This window comes from Salmo salar, chromosome ssa19 (genome assembly GCF_905237065.1).
Source record: "Salmo salar chromosome ssa19, Ssal_v3.1, whole genome shotgun sequence".
NCBI classification, from domain to species: Eukaryota; Metazoa; Chordata; class Actinopteri; order Salmoniformes; family Salmonidae; genus Salmo; species Salmo salar.
This window is the reverse complement of record NC_059460.1, coordinates 4,860,194-4,881,225: the sequence shown is the minus strand read 5'-3', so window position 1 is coordinate 4,881,225 and position 21,032 is coordinate 4,860,194. Positions and strand designations below refer to the sequence as shown.

The 21,032-nt window shown below is 42.8% G+C and overlaps 1 long non-coding RNA gene across 1 annotated transcript in view; it reads left to right on the top strand.

Moving 5' to 3' along the window:
• The window catches only part of LOC106578346 (uncharacterized), a 28,982-nt gene extending 22,661 nt beyond the window's left edge, over window positions 1-6,321 (top strand). Inside the window, exons 3-5 of the long non-coding RNA XR_001322426.2 lie at window positions 1,830-1,887; window positions 2,342-2,479; window positions 6,039-6,321. This is a non-coding gene — a long non-coding RNA (uncharacterized lncRNA). The remainder of the gene's footprint in view (window positions 1-1,829; window positions 1,888-2,341; window positions 2,480-6,038) is intronic.
• The last annotated feature ends 14,711 nt before the right edge of the window (window positions 6,322-21,032 follow it).

Genomic DNA, 21,032 nt, shown 5'->3' with positions numbered 1-21,032 from the left:
TGAACTTGATTGAACAAAACATGCATGTATTGTATAACAATGTCCTAGGATTGTCATCTGATGAAGATCATCAAAGGTTAGTGCTGCATTTAGCTGTGGTTTGGGTTTATGTGACATTATATGCTAGCTTGAAAAATGGGTGTCTGATTATTTCTGGCTGGGTACTCTGCTGACATAATCTAATGTTTTGCTTTCGTTGTAAAGCCTTTTTGAAATCGGACAGTGTGGTTAGATTAACGAGAGTCTTATCTTTAAAATGGTGTAAAATAGTCATATGTTTGAGAAATTGAAGTAATAGCATTTCTAAGGTATTTGAATATCGCGCCACGGGATTACACTGGCTGTAAGCGTCCCACCTAGCCCATAGAGGTTAATAGCTGCATATAGAGAAAAAGCATGCCAACCTAGAGGCCCTGCATGACCCCAATGCATTAAAAACTACATCATGTCCTTGCCAGTTGTAATGCTCGGGCGTAGTGGGAGAGGAATCAAACGCAGGAAGCAGTGATACAGGGTAGTGGCTTTTAATTGGCCAAATGGCGAAAACACAAGCCACCCCAAACAGCGATGAGAGCGCACACAAAACAAAGTGCCCCAAACACAGGGGAAAACACAGTCGGCGCAAAAACCACGCACTAGCGCAAAAACACAATCAGCGTGTACACAAGCAAACAACAGAGAAACAATCTCGCACAAAGAGCAGGCGGGCCAGCTAGCTCATATAGCCCCGCTAATGAACCCAACTGAGGACAGGTGCACACAATAACAGAAAGGTGGAAAACCAAAAAGGAATCAGTGGCAGCTAGTAGGCTAGTAGGCCGGTGACGACGACCGCCGAGCGCCACCCGAGCAGGAGGGGGCGCCACCTTCGGTGGGAGTCGTGACACCAGTAGAAATTCTGTTCGGGCCAGTAGATTTTTGTCCAACTGGTCCGGTCATGACAGTAAGATTTTTTTTTTGCGTTGGACCCTGTCCTAGCCTACGAATAGGACCCAAAGTTTTACCTGACCAGATGATGAAATCAGGAAAAACTCCAGGCCCCAGAAAGACATGTACAACTTTTGCCACACCACTTTTGAACCTGTGGTGCCACCTCTGCTTTAAGTACTATAACTTATAAACGTCTCTAGCATAACTGTCTTACCCTATCATAACTCAAAATATAAGGTTGCATTACTCCATTCTTTATAACAGAAACATGAAAAATGTATAGCTTCAAAATAAGTTCAAACGCTGTCCACTACCTTGTCCATTTCCCATCCGAGTAAGCTTATGTTTTAAGCTAGGTCAAATATAGGGTTAAAGAGCGGTTTCGAGGACACAGATTACACCTCTTCCTGGAGTATAAATAATCTTGCTTTTTAATCCATGACTAGGCTTAGTCTTTGTCCGGGCAAACCTCCTCATAATGCTTAAATGAGTGAAATGGGATGATATCTTACATGAAAAACACGTTTACATTACCAAGTATATAAATAGGGTAAACCTGTATTAGGCTGTTTGGGAGGTTTGAACCCTAATCCACCCATCCAATGTGAGCACATCTGTTAGTGAAGTACAGTAGATCAATAAAGCTGCAATACTCTAGCAGTAGTCAAGCTGCTGATGATGAAAAGCCTTTGTTGGTGCATAGGTCAAATTAGCTTTTACATTTCCTGTCTTTTTCAGCTTCAGACAAGAGCTAATATTTTAATTAAAACATATTTTTTGGTATTATTATAACACATAAGGAAAGAATGTGTAGCAACAGTGGGCTGAAAGAATTTTTGCTATATTTAAAATTCTGAAATCTATGTCTAACAATAACTATAAGTTTTTGCTTGATTTAGGTCAATACAATGGCATCCCTGACACTTGCTTTAACAGTGCTTGTAGCAGTATTCTGTGGTGAGTTGAAAGTGATCCATGACAACATTCTACATATTATTCTAGATTGGCTGTAGTAGAATAGCATTGTTATTGGGAATGGGTCAACTGATATCAGAGCAATCAGTACACTTTCGACTGCATCTTTAACATGAATGTGCTATATAAATGTTATACTTTAAGATCGTACCTCTCTTAAAAACCTCAACTAATTACCTTTGTTAAATAATTATTTATGTTTTTTCCATGTTGGCAGTATCACAAAAAACAATTCAGTTCAGGATTACCAGAGACACAAATGTCTCACCTTTTAACAATGTCTCGCTTTATCACCTGTATTGTTCTCTACTTGAATATGTATTTCCTCAAGGGCAGGGACTTGCTAAATCTAGCCCATAAAGATTTTATAGAACAAAAGCTAATAATTGTTTTCACAAATACAGAAAATAACATTAACTTTGTTTCTCCAACTCAGCTACTGTGGCACTGAAGTGTCACAAATGTACTACCATCAATCCAGACCATCCAACCTGCACCCAGACTGACATAACCGAGGTGGAGTGCGGTGTCAGTTTCACCCACTGTGAAAGAATTGTTTTCCACAAACCAGCCTGTAAGTGAACAAGTTATTAGGACTTGCAAGCAAACCAATTGTTTTTGATGGAATTCTTCTTTCATTCTTTCTTTCTTATTATTCCACCTTTGTCGCAATATATCAGTGCACAACTGATAAAATAAATTATACTTTGCCAATATCAAAGTATATCAACACCGCTACCCAGACACCAAAAACAACACAGATTGGCCAATAGTTGGGACTGTAATAAACATTCAAAGTCTAAGGCTTACGCCCCGCCGCCGCATTTGACTGATAGTGCATTCGGAAAGTACTCAGACCCCTTGACTTTTTCCATATTTTGTTACGTTACAGCTTTATTCTAAAATTTATTAAATAAACACTTTTCTTCATCAATCTACACACAATACCCCATAATGACTAAGCGAAAACAGGTTTAAAAAACAGAAATACCTTATTTACATAAGTATTCAGACCCTTTCCTATGAGACTCGAAACAGATGCATCCTGTTTCCATTGATCATCCTTGAGATATATCTACAACTTGATTGGAGTCCACCTGTGGTAAATTCAATTGATTAGACATGATTTGGAAAGGCACACACCTGTCTATATAACGTCAAACAGTTGACAGTGCATGTCAGAGCAAAAACCAAGCCATGAGGTCGAAGGAAATGTCAATGGGCTCCGAGACAGGATTGTGTCAAGGCACAGATCTAGGGAAGGGTACCAATACATTTCTGCAGTATTGAAGGTCCCCAAGAACACAGTGGCCTCCATCATTCTTAAATGGAAGAACTTTGGAACAACCAAGACTCTTCTTACAGCTGGCCACCTGGCCAAACTGAGAAATTGGGGGAGAAAGGCCTTGGTCAGGGAGGTGACCAAGAACCCAATGGCCACTCTGATAGAGCTCCAGGCTTCCTCTGTGGAGATGGAAGACCCTTAAAGAAAGACAACCGTCTCTGCAGCACTCCACCAAGCAGGCCTTTAGGGTAGAGTGGCCAGACGGAAGCCACTCCTGAGTAAAAGACACATGACAGCCCGCTTGGAGTTTGCCAAAAGGCACATAAAGGACTCTCAGACCATGAGAAACAAGATTATCTGGTCTGCTGAAACCAAGATTGAACTCTTTGGCCTGAATGCAAAGCGTCATGTCTGGAGGAATCCTGGCACCATCCCTATGGTGAAGCATGGTGGTGGTAGCATCACGCTGTGGGGATGCTTTTCTGCGGCAAGTACTGGGAGAATAGTCAGGATTGAGGCAAAGATGAACAGAGCAAAGTACAGTGAGATCCTTGATGAAAATCTGCTCCAGAGTGCTCAGGACCTCAGAGTGGGGCAGAGGTTCACCTTCTAACAGGACAACGACCCTAAGCACACAGCTAAGACAATGCAGGAGTGGCTTCGGGACAAGTCTCAGAATGTCCTTGAGTTGCCCAGCCAGAGTCCGGACTTGAACCCGATCGAACATCTCTGGAGAGACCTGAAAATACCTGTGCAGCGACGCTCCCCATCTAACCTGACAGAGCTTGAGAGGATCTGCAGAGAAGAATGGAAGAAACTCCCCAAATACAGGTGTACCAACCTTGTAGTGTCATACCCAAGAAGACTCGATGCTGTAATTGTAATTGCTTAAACAAAGTACTGAGTAAAGGGTCTGAATACTTATGTAATTGTGATATAAAAATATATATATATATACATTCGATTAAAATTCTAAAAACCTGTTTTTGCTTTGTTATTATGGGGAACTGTGTGTAGATTGATGAGGGGAAAAAAACAATTTAATCAATTTTTGAATCAGGCTGTAACAACATAATGTGGAAAATGTCAAAGGGTATGAGTAATTTCTGAATGCACTGTATAACACTCAGAACACTTTTTAAATTAACAACGAGATTTTAACACACATTTGCTGTGTAGGAAGGTGTATGCCGACTGATGCAAGTCTTGATATCTTTAAAATAAACATGGAAACAGCAAGCAATTCAGTTGTGAACCTCAAAACTGTTAGCATTTATTTGAATGGTAAAAAGATATCTAAGGGTCAGCCCCGCCGCCCCGTTACACGATATTGCATGGTCCTGTCTTTCCAAGCTTGCAACAGCTAGGGCGTAACCACAATGACTAATATAGATAGCTTATGCAAAGTATAGTGGCAGAGTTCAGACACATAGCAACAGTATAATAGTGAGACCTGCTATCCCTGAGCGACGTTAGTAGTTAGTTTCTAGTGGTTACAGTCTCCAGATCATGCTACAGGCCTATTGGTTTCTAACTAGTGCCTGGCTACAGGCCTATTGGTTTCTAACTAGTGCCTGGCTACAGGCCTATTGGTTTCTAACTAGTGCCTGGCTACAGTGCTAGCTCCCACAGCTCTTCAACAAGAAATCATATTGGACACGCGGTAGCGCCGTAATGCTGTCTAGCATATTAGCTTGATTTGGGCCTACCCCCACACCAAAGCTAGTTACTGTTGCTAGCTAACGACTCAGAATAATGACCAAACTCACCCCTTTTTTCCTTCATATTAGACTTTTTTTAATCAAATCTCCAAAAATTGTATTCTCATGAACAGTACATCTGATTGACTTGAAACTCAGAAAGTATGTTCATCATGTCAGCCTCTACTAAGTCAAAATGTGGAAGAGAAAATAGTAACCTTGTAAAAAATATATATTGCATCCTCAATGAAACTGTAATAGCTTCACTTCTCTTCACTTTATCAACTTGAAACGTACATGTAGTGTTTTGAATTGTTACAAGTACACAAGGGAGGATGTAAAATACTTCCATGCAACTGTCTATTTCAGCCTGCTCATAAGCCAGTACCCCGTTTGTAGCTATATTTAATTTTGCTTTAGTAATTCTAGCACATTACACTGCATCTATTGGTAGTCAAAATACTATATGATGCCACAAATGTAAAAATCAAAACACAACTGGAGCCAGTTTGGAGTCAGGAAGTAAGAGGCGGTAGCTAACTAACTGTACATTTATGTACATAGCTCTGCTAACTGTGGGGCATAATAATGATCTTATTTGAAGTTTTTTTTTCATTTGTTTATCAATTACTTAAAGGGGCAATCTGCAGTTGCTACATCAATTTTTGGACTTATAAATGAATGATATGTACCCATTTATTCTCGAAGAATATCATTTATAAATGCCTCATGAGCTTAGTTTAACTGTTGTACCCCATCAAAACTAAAAATATAAGATTATTTTTACTCCAATGATTGTAAACAAAGCAAATGTAAACAAACACAAAATATGGTTGATAATATGAATATCATGGATGATCAGTACTTGCATCCATAACTCTGTCTATGAATTTGAGAGTGGTTAGATTTCTCCAGCCCAATCCCTCAGCTTTTTACTGAAACAGGGGAGTAGAGAACGCTTTGTTATTGTTTCAACTGCTGATTTCTGCTTTAACTGCTGCACCTACTGTCTTTCCTATCAATAATTTCCCCCTATTATTTAGTATTTTTGATTGTGTATGTATTTGTTATGACATTGTACAGAAAGATTGGGCATTTGTATATTTCTCCACTAGGGCCCCCATTAACGTGTGTGCCTTCAATTTCAGATGGTGAGGTGAGAAAATGTGCTACTGAAAAGGAATGTAATGTCAAGTCGCAAAAAAGTGTGGTGAAGGAATGCTGCACAACAGATCTCTGCAACTGAACCAAGCTGGGAGAACCTGCCTCACACCTGCAAATGGAGTAATGTCAGCAAGGAACAATTTTGTAATTGAATCAACATACTGAAAACAATTTTGTTTTCAATTGATAGCTAATAATTATTACGTTATCACATTTCGTACCTTCCCTTGTAGTCAAATGAAAATAAAATCTACGTCATTTCTCCAATTTCTGAAATGCTGTTAAAATATTATTTTCATATCATAAGCTTTGTGGACTGATTATTATAGGAATGTCTGGTAGGACCTGTTGTGAAAGTTGAAGATTAGCGAATAGAATTGTAGACAATTTTCATACACCTCCTGACATCATTTCCCAAGCCTTCACCCAAAAGGACCAATGCAAAGAAAAACCCTCCTTTCATGTGTTTTCACTAGCGCCCAATTGTGTACATTTTATAATGGTGCGGAACTGTAATTTTCTTATTTGCTATATTTAGGAACGGCTTAAGAAAATTCCCACACATCTCCTGACATCATTACCCTTCAACCAAAAGGATCAAAGCAAATAAATTGAAATATAAGGGCCATTTTTTTTTACCAGCCCCCCATTGCACTACCACCCACCCACTCCAGAATCAGAAGAAGGGTATATACACTGCTCAAACAAATAAAGGGAACACTAAAATAACACATCCTAGACCTGAATGAATGAAATAATCTTATTAAATACTTTTTTCTTTACATAGTTGAATGTGCTGACAACAAAATCACACAAAAATAATCAATGGAAATCCAATTTATCAACCCATGGAGGTCTGGATTTGGAGTCACACTCAAAATTAAAGTGGAAAACCACACTATAGGCTGATCCAACTTTGATGTAATATCCTTAAAACAAGTCAAAATGAGGCTTAGTAGTGTGTGTGGCCTCCACGTGCCTGTATGACCTCCCTACAACGCCTGGGCATGCTCCTGATGAGGTGGCGGAGGGATCCTGAGGGATCTCCTCCCAGACCTGGACTAAAGCATCCGCCAACTCCTGGACAGTCTGTGGTGCAACGTGGCGTTGGTGGATGGAGCGAGACATGATGTCCCAGATGTGCTCAATTGGATTCAGGTCTGGGGAACGGGCGGGCCAGTCCATAGCATCAATGCCTTCCTCTTGCAGGAACTGCTGACACACTCCAGCCACATGAGGTCTAGCATTGTCTTGCATTAGGAGGAACCCAGGGCCAACCGCACCAGCATATGGTCTCACAAGGGGTCTGAGGATCTCATCTCGGTACCTAATGGCAGTCAGGCTACCTCTGGCGAGCACATGGAGGGCTGTGCGGCCCCCCAAAGAACTGCCACCCCACACCATGACTGACCCACCGCCAAACCGGTCATGCTGGAGGATGTTGCAGGCAGCAGAACGTTCTCCACGGCGTCTCCAGACTCTGTCACATGTACTCAGTGTGAACCTGCTTTCATCTGTGAAGAGCACAGGGCGCCAGTGGCGAATTTGCCAATCTTGGTGTTCTCTGGCAAATGCCAAACGTCCTGCACGGTGTTGGGCTGTAAGCACAACCCCCACCTGTGGACGTCGGGCCCTCATACCACCCTCATGGAGTCTGTTTCTGACCGTTTGAGCAGACACATGCACATTTGTGGCCTGCTGGAGGTCATTTTGCAGGGCTCTGGCAGTGCTCCTCCTGCTCCTCCTTGCACAAAGGCGGAGCGAGCGGTCCTGCTGCTCGGTTGTTGCCCTCCTACGGCCTCCTCCACGTCTCCTGATGTACTGGCCTGTCTCCTGGTAGCGCCTCCATGCTCTGGACACTACGCTGACAGACACAGCAAACCTTCTTGCCACAGCTCGCATTGATGTGCCATCCTGGATGAGCTGCACTACCTGAGCCACTTGTGTGGGTTGTAGACTCCGTCTCATGCTACCACTAGAGTGAAAGCACCGCCAGCATTCAAAAGTGACCAAAACATCAGCCAGGAAGCATAGGAACTGAGAAGTGGTCTGTGGTCACCACCTGCAGAACCACACCTTTATTGGGGGTGTCTTGCTAATTTCCTATAATTTCCACCTGTTGTCTATTCCATTTGCACAACAGCATGTGAAATTTATTGTCAATCAGTGTTGCTTCCTAAGTGGACAGTTTGATTTCACAGAAGTGTGATTGACTTGGAGTTACATTGTGTTGTTTAAGTGTTCCCTTCATTTTTTTGAGCAGCATACATTTGATTGATAAAAAATTTGACCCACCACTTCGATTCGTCTTATGTAGTAACATTTTAAATTGTGATTTTTACATTGGATAACAGTAGACTCGGAGCTAGAAAATGGTATATCATACACTGCAGTTGAGGAACAATGGGAAAGTAATTCTGCTTTGAAAGTTGATAAACTTGTAATCCCACTTTTAATAAAATGTCCCTTGAATGTTTTGGTACACCTACTGGAGAGCTCTTCAATGTCTACACATATTCAGCATCGTTCACACCCTCTTAAGCCTTAGACCCACCCATCTCTTAAGGATTCAGATGTGAGGCCAAGTGCTAAAGAGTCAGTAAGGTAGTGTTATGAACAACAAATGATTTCAAGACTAAAAGTGGTGAAAGTAGTAGCCTGCAATAAGGAAACACTCCAGGTAAAAATACACTATCTACTCCTTGACCTATATCCTAATCTGACTTTGACAGTGTCCAGATAAAAATATTTTATAATTATTACATGATGCTTACCCAGACACTTTTCTAAATTGATGGGTCATGTGAAACAAATGCTACAACCACCCCCCGAAACAAAGACGGTTCTGTGCAGTTCTTTAAGAAGGAAAGAAAGGCTCCACACCACACTCTCACCTGAGTATTTTACCTAATAATTATTATTATTATTATAAACTACACTACATGTTTAACTTTGTTTTTCACTTATTTTGTAAATAATGTTACTGCTACCGTCTCTTATGACCGAAAATAACTTTTGGACATCAGAACAGCGATTACTCACCACGAACTGGTAGAAGCTTTTTCCTTTAACGAGTCCAACGTGAAGGATATACTGCTTTCCCGGGATCAGGCCCAAATCCCTGTCATTTGCGTGAAGAGAAGACGGAGAAGAAGGGGGTGGAGGTCGGGCTGCCTTCTGAGAATTTGTAGGCGAGCGAGTAAAACCCCATTGCCATCCGTTCAATTGGCAAACATGCAATCATTGGAAAATAAAATCGATGACCTACGAGCAAGATTAGACTACCATTGGATATTAAACTGTAATATCTTACGTTTCACTGAGTCGTGGCTGAACAACGACATGAACAACATACAGCTGGCAGGTTTTACACTATCGGCAGGATAGAACAGCAGCCTCTGGTAAGACAAGGGGTGGCGGTCAATGTATATTTGTAAACAACAGCTGGTGCACGATTTCTAAGGAAGTCTCGAGGTTTTTCTCGCCTGAGGTAAAGTATCTCATGATAAGCTGTAGACCACACTATCTACCTAGAAAGTTTATCTGTATTTTTCGTAGTAGTCTACATATCACCACAGACCGACGGTGGCACTGAGATCGCGCTCAATGAGTTGTATACCGCCATAAGCAAAGAGGAAAACGCTCATCCAGCAGCGCTCCTAGTGGCTGGGGACTTTAATGCAGGAAAACTTAAATCCTTTTTACCAGCATGTTAAATGTGCAGTCAGAGGGGGAAAAAATGCTAAATCACCTGTACTCCACACACAGAGATGCGTACAAAGCTCTCCCTCGCCCTCCATTTGGAATATCCGACCACAACTCTATCCTCTAGATTCCTGCTTACAAGCAAAAATTAAAGCAGGAAGCACCAGTGACTCGGTCTATTAAAACAAGTGGTCAGATGAAGCAGATGCAAAGCTACAGGACTGTTTTGCTAGCACAGAATGGAACATGTTCCGGGATTCTTACGATGGCATTGAGGAGTACACCACATCAGTCACTGGCTTCATCAATAAGTGCATCGAGGACATCGTCCCAACAGTGACTGTACGTACATATCCCACCCAGAAGCCATGGATTACAGGCAACATTCACACTGAGCTAAAGGGCAGAGCTGCCGCTTTCATGGTGCAGGACTCTAACCCGGAAGCTTACAAGAAATTGTGCTATTCCCTGCGACAAAACATCAAACAGGCAAAGCGTCAATACAGGGCTAAGATTGAATCATACTACACCGGCTCTGACGCTCGTCTTATGTGGCAGGGCTTGCAAACTATTACAGACTACAAGATGAGCTAAATCACTTCTATGCTCGCTTCGAGGCAAGCAACACTGAGGCATGCATGAGAGCATCAGCTGTTCCGGACGACTGTGTGATCATGCTCTCCGTAGCCGACGTGAGTAAGACCTTTAAACGGGTCATCATACACAAGGTTTGCGGGGCCAGAAGGATTACCAGGACGTGTACTCCGGGAATGTGCTGACCAACTGGCAGGTGTCTTCACTGACATTTTCAACATGTCCCTGATTGAGTCTGAAATACCAACATTTTTCAAGCAGACCACCATAGTCCCTGTGCCCAAGAACACAAAGGCAACCTGCCTAAATGACTACAGACCCATAGCACTCACGTCTGTAGCCATGAAGTGCTTTGAAAGACTCGAAATGGCTCACATCAACACCATTATCCCAGAAACCTTTGACCCACTCCAATTTGCATACCGCCCAAACTGATCCACAGATGCAATCTCTATTGCGTTCCACACTGCCCTTTCCCACATGGACAAAAGGAACATTTATGTGAGAATGCTATTCATTGACTAATGCTCAGCGTTCAACACCATAGTACCCTCAAAGCTCATCACTAAGCTAAGGATTCTGGGACTAAACACCTCCCTCTGCAGCTGGATCCTGGACTTCCTGACGGGCCGCCCCCAGGTGGTGGAGGGTAGGTAGCAACACATCTGCCACGCTGATCCACAACACTGGAGCCCCCCAGGGGTGCATGCTCAGTCCCCTCCTGTACTCCCTGTTCACCCACGACTGCATGGCCAGGCACGACTCCAACACCATCATTACGTTTGCAGATGACACAACAGTGGTAGGCCTGATCAACGACAAGACAGCCTATAGGGAGGAGGTCAGACTTGGCCGGGTAGTGCCAGAATAACAACCTATCCCTCAACGTAACCAAGACTAAGGAGATGATTGTGGACTACAGGAAAAGGAGGACCGAGTATGCCCCCATTCTCATTGATGGGGCTGTAGTGGAGCAGGTTGAGAGCTTCAAGTTCCTTGGTGTCCACATCACCAACAAACTAACATGGTCCAAACACACCAAGACAGTCGTGAAGAGGGCACAACAAAGCCCATTTCACCTCAGGAAGCTAAAAAGATTTGTCATGGGTCCTGAGATCCTCATAAGGTTCTACAGCTGCAACATCGAGAGCATCCTGACTTGTTGCATCACTGCCTGGTACGGCAATTGCTCGGCCTCCGACCACAAGGCACTACAGAGGGTAGTGTGTACGGCCCAGTACATCACTGGGGCTAAGCTGCCTGCCATCCAGGACCTCTACACCAGGCGGTGTCAGAGGAAGGCCCTAAAAATTGTCAAAGACCCCAGTCATTGACTGTTCTCTCGACTACCACATGGCAAGCGGTACCAGAGTGCCAAGTCTAGGACAAAAAGCCTTTTTAACAGTTTTTACCCCCAAGCCATAAGACTCCTGAACAGTTAATCAAATGGCTACCCGGACTATTTGCATTGTGTGCCCCCCCCCCAACTCCTCTTTTACGCTGCTGCTACTCTGTTTATCATATATGCACAGTCACTTTAACTATACATTCATGTACATACTACCTCAATTGGCCTGACCAACCAGTGCTCCCGCACATTGGCTAACCAGGCTACCTGCATTGTGTCCTGCCACCCACCACCCACCAACCCCTCTTTACGCTACTGCTATTCTCTGTTCATCGTATATGCATAGTCACTTTAACCATATCTACATGTACATACCACCTCAATCAGCCTGACTAACCAGTGTCTGTATGTAGCCTCGCTACTTTTATAGCCTCGCTACTGTTTTTCACTGTCTTTTTACAGTTTTTATTTCTATACTTACCTATTGTTCACCTAATACATTTTTTTGCACTGTTGGTTAGAGACTGTAAGTAAGCATTTCACTAAGGTCTACACCTGTTTTATTCGGCGCACGTGACAAATACACTTTGATTTGAGCTTTTGATATATGCTGAGAAAAGGACAGTGTACCGTCTAGCCATACTCCCAAGTACTTGTATGAGGTGACTACCTCAAGCTCTAAACCCTCAGAGTTAGTAATAACACTGGTGGGGAGAGGGGCATTCGTTTTACCAAATATGACCTTTGTTTTGGAGGTGTTCAGAACAAGGTTAAATGCAGGGAAAGCGTGTTGGACACTAAGAAAGCATTTAACACAAAATTCGGAGAGGAGCCAGCTGAGTATAAGACTTTTATCATCTGCATATCAATGGATGAGAGAGCTTCCTGCTGCCTGAGCTATGTTGCTGTAAACTGCGAAGAGCGTGGGGCCTAGGATCGAGCCTTGGGGTACTACCTTGGTGACAGGCAGTGGCGTCAACAGGGGCCAGTATCCCTGTGGAACGCTTTCGACAACTTGTAGAGTCCATGCCCCGGCGAATTGAGGCTGCAACTCAGTATTAGTAAGGTGTTTTGTGCTCTCCGTGTATACTTTCATATTATAATTAATAATAATAATATGTAACTGCACTGTACTTATTCCACTCACTATATACATGGGCAAACAATTTCCATAGCCTACTATATCTCTTTAGGCTTTTTTCCCTATCTTAGTTTAATTTGTATCTTTTATTTTAACTGCATGCTTCTTGTACTTGATTTAGTCTTTATGTTATATAATTACAATGTTACTTATTGTATTATTATAACACCATTGCACTGTGTGAGAAGCCTGCAAGTACATGACAATAAAATTAGATTTGACTGGATTTGATTTGTAGTCACTAGTGGATCCAGGTGACCAGGACTGCCCTCGTTATCTGATATTTTGCACACATAATATTTTACAGGACTTTTCCACATGAACATGGAATCCAATGCACCTTGAATAATAAAAAGCAATAAATATCTATACAAATTAGTGGCGATAGGGAGTAGACATGCCTCTGGCTTGATGTGAAAAAGCGTCTTGTCTCTGACTAGCAGCTGTAGAGAATGGCGGCTCATAGGCGGGTGGGCTGCATAAGAAAATCGGCACGTGAACGTCAGGAGCACAGCTGCAACTTGATGAAGTGGCATACCGCGGGCGCCCTTTGAATGAGGCGATGGGCAAAAAAGCACGCTGGCCTCCCGATTGCTCATTGCTAACTGGGTCATGGCTAGATGGTGTATAGCAGTCCTCTGAGTGGAGGTTAAATGCCAGAGATGCAAAAGCGGCCTGTAAAGGGCTTATAGCGTCCTCTGAATGGGGGCTACCCGCCAGAGATGCAAATTACGTCTTGAACTTTGGGCGTAGCGACAGCGGAAATAGCAAGCAGGGGGCCATTTTTTGCTATCTGGGTTGTTGTGCTCCATACCCGCAAGGTGTGTCCGGTCCCTCATGCTTATGTACCTCATGCTTGTTTTTCAGCACCTGAGTTTTACAAAGAGAATAGGTAAAAAGAAAAGAGGTCTGGACTACATAGTCTGGAAGGTTCTCTGAGGTCCTCAGGCTAACGCTAACCACTTGTAACTCTATAACACAAACCATACAAACACTTCACAATTCATTTTTATACCATGCTTACTGTAAATTGAGCTATCTTAGTGGCCAGCTTGTTAATTTTGCCAACTTACCTTCACCTTGTGCAGAGCCAGGGGTTGTAAGTAGGGATGCACGATATATGGGTGAACATATCGGAATCGGCCGATATTAGCTAAAAATGACAACATCGGTATCGGCCCGATGTCTAGTTTAACGCCGATGTTATAAACCAATGTCAATGCTACCGTGTATACCTATATTAAGTAGTTACAGGACGTAATGACGCCATGTAAAATTTTGCACTACACGAGCAACACAGCATTCCTAACCTAGCCCACAATGTTGGCTGAGTGGATCGAGCAGTCAACAAGTCGAGCTGGACTGGTCGAGCACCGGTACACACTACCAAGTGCGCTATTTTTCAGATGTTTCTCTACCGGAGTTGCACAGTAATAGTGTCACTGCTATTATCTTCACGACATACATACTATGGATTGGGTCTTTGCATGGCAAAAAAGATACAGTAGCACTGTCAAAGCTGTACAAAAAAGTCTGCAAACACCTGCCACGAATGATGTGTTTACAATATCACATTGGTAATAAAGCATAATCTGTTCGACCGCAACTTCTGGAATAGCTAGCTTTAGCTTGGTACCTAGCTAGCACCAACAAACCAGCCTGAAAACAATGACCAGTAGAAACTGCAGTCATTTTCATTATTCTTAGCAATGAATTAGGAATCCTTGTGAGTAGGTATTAGCTAGGTTACCACTTGTTGTTCGCCTATTGAAATTGAACTTCAGTTCATGAAAATAAATAGCTAGCCAGCTACTTAACCCTGGTGCCCACGTTATAAGCAGCCAGCTAGCTTCATCTGGCTAGTGAGACTCGACCGGACCGGGTTATGGGTTGTCAAGCTAGCCACAATTAGGATTAGGCACAATAGTGGAATTTGCGGGTTGCCTTCAAAATAAAAGTATGTCATTGACAATTTTGAAGGCTAACCACAAAGTCCACTATTGCTGCTAATCCTTATTGTGGCTAGCTTCACATAGATGGGTCCGACCACCGTTAATCAAGTAAGAACTGTCTTAAAGTTATTTTAGATGATGACACCTAGCTATATAGTTAGCTAGCTATATAGTTAGCTACTGAAACAGATTATGTCATTTTGCTATGTTTTTGGGGAAGAACTACATTGTTTGCATCCATGAGCTAGCTAGACTTTTTTTTAATGACCAACACTGTAGGTGCGCGATACAACTTTACCAGCATCATAGCATACGTATCGATGAATTGTTGTGACATATGAAATGAGTGGTAGTGTATTCGATGTGTAATAACTATGTAAAAAAAGTATTATTTTATGTGCTGTCATATTCAGGTCCTGATTGGTCAACAAGCTTATTTGACAGTATACAGTCAGTAAGCAGTTACACTAGTGGACCCCGGTGGCATTAAATTAGTAATACCAAAAGCTTACCTTGACTTGGAAGAGTTACAGTGTTGTGTTGAAAAGTCATAGCCAGCTAGCTAACATAGAATACCGCTGTTTGAGCAGGGTGTTTCAGTAGGCTAAACTAGCTAGCTGCATTTGCTAGCTAAGTAAGTGAAACTGAAAGTGAAAAAAAATTACAAAATCTCTCTTGCCGGTCTTTCGTTTTGGAAGAAATTAATTTGTTAACAGTTAAACTATTGTCTTTCTCTCTCTTTGAGTCAACTACTCACCACATTGTATACATTGCAGCGATAGCTAGCTGTAGTTTATGCTTTCAGTTCTAGATTAATTATCTGATCCTTTAATTGGGTGGACAACATGTCAGTTCATGCTGCAAGAGCTCTGATAGGCTGGAGGACGTCCACCGGAAGATAATAATTACTGTGTCAGTCTATGGAAGGGGGTGAGAACCATGAGCCTCCTACATTTTGTTTTGAAGTCAATGTACCCAGAGGAAGACGGAAGCTAGCTGTCCTCCGGTTACACCATGGTGCAACCCTCCAGAGTGCTGTTGAGGCTACTGTAGACTTTCTTTGCAAAATAGTGTTTTAATCAGTTATTTGGAGATGTGATTATCTTTAGTGTAGTTTTATCTAAAAAAGAATACATTTTTCAACGTTTTACAATTAAAACACTTATGAAATTCACTGAGGAGGATGGTCCTTCCCTTCCTCCTCTGAGGAGCCTCCACTGGAACAAACAAACATGTTAACTCTGCTGAAGTTACCAGTATAGCAGTGACTACTACCATGGCATAGATGAAATGATAGTGCGTATACCAAAAAAGTTCCTATATGATTTAGCTGATGGCCTTTAGAGTTCAATACAGGACTGTAACGTTAGCTAGCTGGCTAACTTAGCTAGGCTAGCAAGATAGCTAACGTTAGATTACCTCTAATCGGGAATCTTCCGTTTTGTTGTGAAGGAAAAAATCTATGGTATCACTTCTCAGCTGTCGGCAAAATGGATTCCCCATCAGTTCAGCCTGGAAAATCCTGATAATCTTTTGTCAACCTAAGGCACATCATTCTTGGTGGCCACAAGCCACTGGCAGCATCGGGGTAATGCTGGTAGGTAGAACGGTGAAAGATAACTCATTTTCGCATGTATTTTTCATTTGTAACACCACACAAGCATGATGACAAACGTTAGTAAAAAAACAAACATTGTAAAAAAAAGTATTGCCTACAGAAGTTGTGAGATAGCTATGAGATTGCTCATTCGAAGTTCACAATGGCAGCATCGTTCAAGTATGTGGGCACGCCCTAGCTACCTTAGCGGGAGGTATCTGCATTTGCTATGAATGCCAGACTTTGTGGTTCACTATGAGCAGACTAATACACAGGAAGTTAACTTCCCGACTCTACCAGTGAAATGAAAATGTCCTAATTCTTGCTTGTGGTTTGCATAATTGGGATGTTTCTGATTAAAAACGTAATGGTTTTTAGAGTGAAGTACATCGGAAAAAAGCAAAAGAAAACTGCAAGACTGAAGAGGAGAAAAAACAAGCCACAAACAAAGAAGATAGGCTTTTGATAACTACAATTTTATGAAAAATAGTTATTTATCTTAGCTAGCTGAATTGTTTACCAGTTGCAAAGCAGTTGCTAGGGACTCTTTTGTAAGAAGCTAGCTAGCTAGCTAGCTAACGAAGAACAACAAAGAATATCTTGTTAACAGAAGAAAAGAAAGAGAAAATCAGGACAGAAGAAAAAGGATATCAAAGTGAAACAGTTCTCTAAAGACACAAGAGACAATAATACAAGAAACAACACTTCTGTAGCTTGTCAACTATGTGTCTGTCTATCCCTGTTCTCTCCTCTCTGCACAGGCCATACAAACGCTTCACACCACGTGGCCGCTGCCACTCTAACCTGGTGGTCCCAGCGCGCACGACCCACGTAGAGTTCCAGGCCTCTGGAACTGCCGGTCTGCAGCCAACAAGGCTGAGTTCATCTCAGCCTATGCTACCCTCCAGTCCCTAGACTTCCTGGCGCTGACGGAAACATGGATTACCACAGATAACACTGCTACTCCTACTGCTCTCTCTTCGTCTGCCCACGTGTTCTCGCATACCCCTAGAGCATCGAGCCAGCGGGGTGGTGGCACTGGAATCCTCATCTCTCCCAAGTGGACATTCTCTCTTTCTCCCCTGACCCATCTGTCTATCTCCTCATTTGAATTCCATGCTGTCACAGTTACCAGCCCTTTCAAGCTTAACATCCTTATCATTTATCGCCCTCCAGGTTCCCTTGGAGAGTTCATCAATGAGCTTGACGTCTTGATAAGTTCCTTTCCTGAGGATGGCTCACCTCTCACAGTTCTGGGTGACTTTAACCTGTTGGGGCTAGGGGGCAGTATTTTCACGGCTGGATAAAAAAACGTACCCGATTTAATCTGGTTACTAATCCTACCCAGTAACTACAATATGCATATACTTATTATATATGGATAGAAAACACCCTAAAGTTTCTAAAACTGTTTGAATGGTGTCTGTGAGTATAACAGAACTCATTTGGCAGGCAAAACCCTGAGACATTTTCTGACAGGAAGTGGATACCTGATGTGTTGAATTACCTTTAAGCCTATGCCATTGAAACACACAGGGGCTGATTAATGTTTTGGCACTTCCTATTGCTTCCACTAGATGTCACCAGCCTTTACAAAGTGTTTTGAGTCTTCTACTTTGAGATCTGACCGAACAAGAGCCTTGGAACGGTGATGGCCGATTAGACTCTGGCGCGAGGTCATGTTGGGTACCCTCGTTCCAATACGTTTTAAAAGAGAATGCATTCGTCCACCTTGAATATTATTCATGTTCTGGTTAAAAAGGCACTAATGATTTATGCTATACAACGTTTGACATGTTTGAACGAACGTAAATATATTTTTTCCCCTCGTTCATGAAGTGAAGTCCGGCGGGCTTAGATCATGTGCTAACAACACGGAGCTTTTTGGACATAAATGATGAGCTTTTTTGAACAAAACTACATTCGTTATGGACCTGGGATGCCTGGAAGTGACATCTGATGAAGAGAATCAAAGGTAATGGATTATTTACATAGTATTTTCGATTTTAGATCTCTCCAACATGGCCGTTTGTCTGTATCGCAAAGCGTATTTTTCTGGGCGCAGTGCTCAGATTATTGCAAAGTGTGATTTCCCAGAAAGGTTATTTTTAAATCTGGCAAGTCGATTGCGTTCAAGAGATGTAAATCTATAATTCTTTAAATGACAATATAATATTTTACCAATGTTTTCTAATTTTAATTATTTAATTTGTGGTGCTGACTTGACTGCCGGTTATTGAAGGGAAACGATTTCCTGAACATCAACGCCATAGTAAAACGCTGTTTTTGAATATAAATATGAACTTGATAGAACTAAAAATGCATGCATTGTCTAACATAATGTCCTAGGAGTGTCATCTGATGGAGATTGTCAAAGGTTAGTGCATCATTTTAGCTGGTTTTATGGTTTTGGTGACGCCTGTCTTTGAATTGACAAAACATTACACACAGCTATTGTCAATGTACTCTCCTAACATAATCTAACTTTATGCTTTCGCCGTAAAACCTTTTTGAAATCGGACAACGTGGTTAGATTAAGGAGATGTTTATCTTTCAAAGGGTGTAAGATAGTTGTATGTTTGAAAAATTTGAATTTTTACATTTATTTGGTTTCAAATTTGCCGCTCTTGAAGTGCACCTGCTGTTGATAGGGTGCACCACGGGTGGCACGCTAGCGTCCCACATAGCCCCAAGAGGTTAACCTCCCCACGTCTACCTTTGACTCATTCCTCTCTGCCTTCTTCTTTCCACTCCTCTCCTCTTTTGACCTCACCCTCTCACCTTCCCCCCCTACTCACAAGGCAGGCAATACGCTTGACCTCATCTTTACTAGATGCTGTTCTTCCACTAATCTCATTGCAACTCCCCTCCAAATCTCTCGACCACTACCTTGTATCCTTTTCCCTCTTGCTCTCATCCAACACTTCTCACTCTGCCCCTACTCGGATGGTATTGCGCCGTCCCAACCTTCGCTCTCTCTCTCCCGCTACTCTCTCTTCTTCCATCCTATCATCTCTTCCCTCTGCTCAAACCTTCTCCAACCTATCTCCTGGTTCTGCCTCCTCAACCCTCCTCTCCTCCCTTTCTGCATCCTTTGATTTTCTCTGTCCCCTATCCTCCAGGCCGGCTCTGTCCTCCCCTCCTGCTCCGTGGCTCAACGACTCACTACGAGCTCACAGAACAGGGCTCCGGGCAGCCGAGCGGAAATGGAGGAAAACTCGCCTCCCTGCGGACCTGGCATCCTTTCACTCACTCCTCTCTACATTCTCCTCTTCTGTCTCTGCTGCTAAAGCCACTTTCTACCACTCTAAATTCCAAGCATCAGCCTCTAACCCTAGGAAGCTCTTTGCTACCTTCTCCTCCCTCCTGAATCCTCCTCCCCCTCCCCCCCTCCTCCCTCTCTGCGGATGACTTCGTCAACCATTTTGAAAAGAAGGTTGACGATATCCGATCCTCGTTTGCTAAGTCAAACGACACCGCTGGTCCTGCTCACACTGCCCTACCCTGTGCTTTGACCTCTTTCTCCCCTCTCTCTCCAGATGAAATCTTGCGTCTTGTGACGGCTGGCTGCCCAACAACCTGCCCACTTGACCCTATCCCCTCCTCTCTTCTCCAGACCATTTCCGGAGACCTTCTCACCTCTCTCATCAACTCATCCTTGACCGCTGGCTACGTCCCTTCCGTCTTCAAGAGAGCGAGAGTTGCACCCCTTCTGAAAAAACCTACACTCGATCCCTCCGATGTCAACAACTACAGACCAGTATCCCTTCTTTCTTTTCTCTCCAAAACTCTTGAACGTGCCGTCCTTGGCCAGCTCTCCTGCTATCTCTCTCAGAATGACCTTCTTGATCCTAATCAGTCAGGTTTCAAGACTGGGCATTCAACTGAGACTGCTCTTCTCTGTGTCACGGAGGCTCTCCGCACTGCTAAACTGTTAGGGCTAGGGGGCAGCATTGACACGGCTGGATAAAAAACATACCCGATTTAATCTGGTTACCACTCCTACCCAGTAACTAGAATATGCATATACTTATTACATATGGATATGAAACACCCTAAATTTTCTAAAACTGTTTGAATGGTGTCTGTGAGTATAACAGAACTCAAATGGCAGGTCAAAACCTGAGAGATTCCTTTACAGGAAGTGGCCTGTCTGACCATTTGTAGAACTTCTTTTCCATCTCTATCATTTACTAAGGATCTCTGCTCTAACGTGACACTTCCCACGTCGTCCATAGGCTCTCAGAGCCCGGGAAAAAACAGAATGTCGTCATTCCAGCCCCAGGCTGAAACACATTATCGCCTTTCTCAAGTGGCCGATCAAGAGACACTGGCTTATGCGCGTGACCCCGACCGCCCCCGCCTTTGGGATTTTTTCCTCTGTTTGCCGAAAAGGAGATTCCCTGTCGGAATATTATCGCTTTTCTACGAGAAAAGTGTCGTAAAAATTGATTTTAAACAGCGGTTGACATGCTTCGAAGTACGGTAATGGAATACTTAGAATTTTATTGTCACGAATTGCGCCAAGCGCGTGACACTTCTTTACTATTTCGGATAGTGTCTGGAACGCATCGAACAAAACGCCGCTATTCGGATATAACGATGGATTATTTTGGACCAAACCAACATTTGTTATTGAAG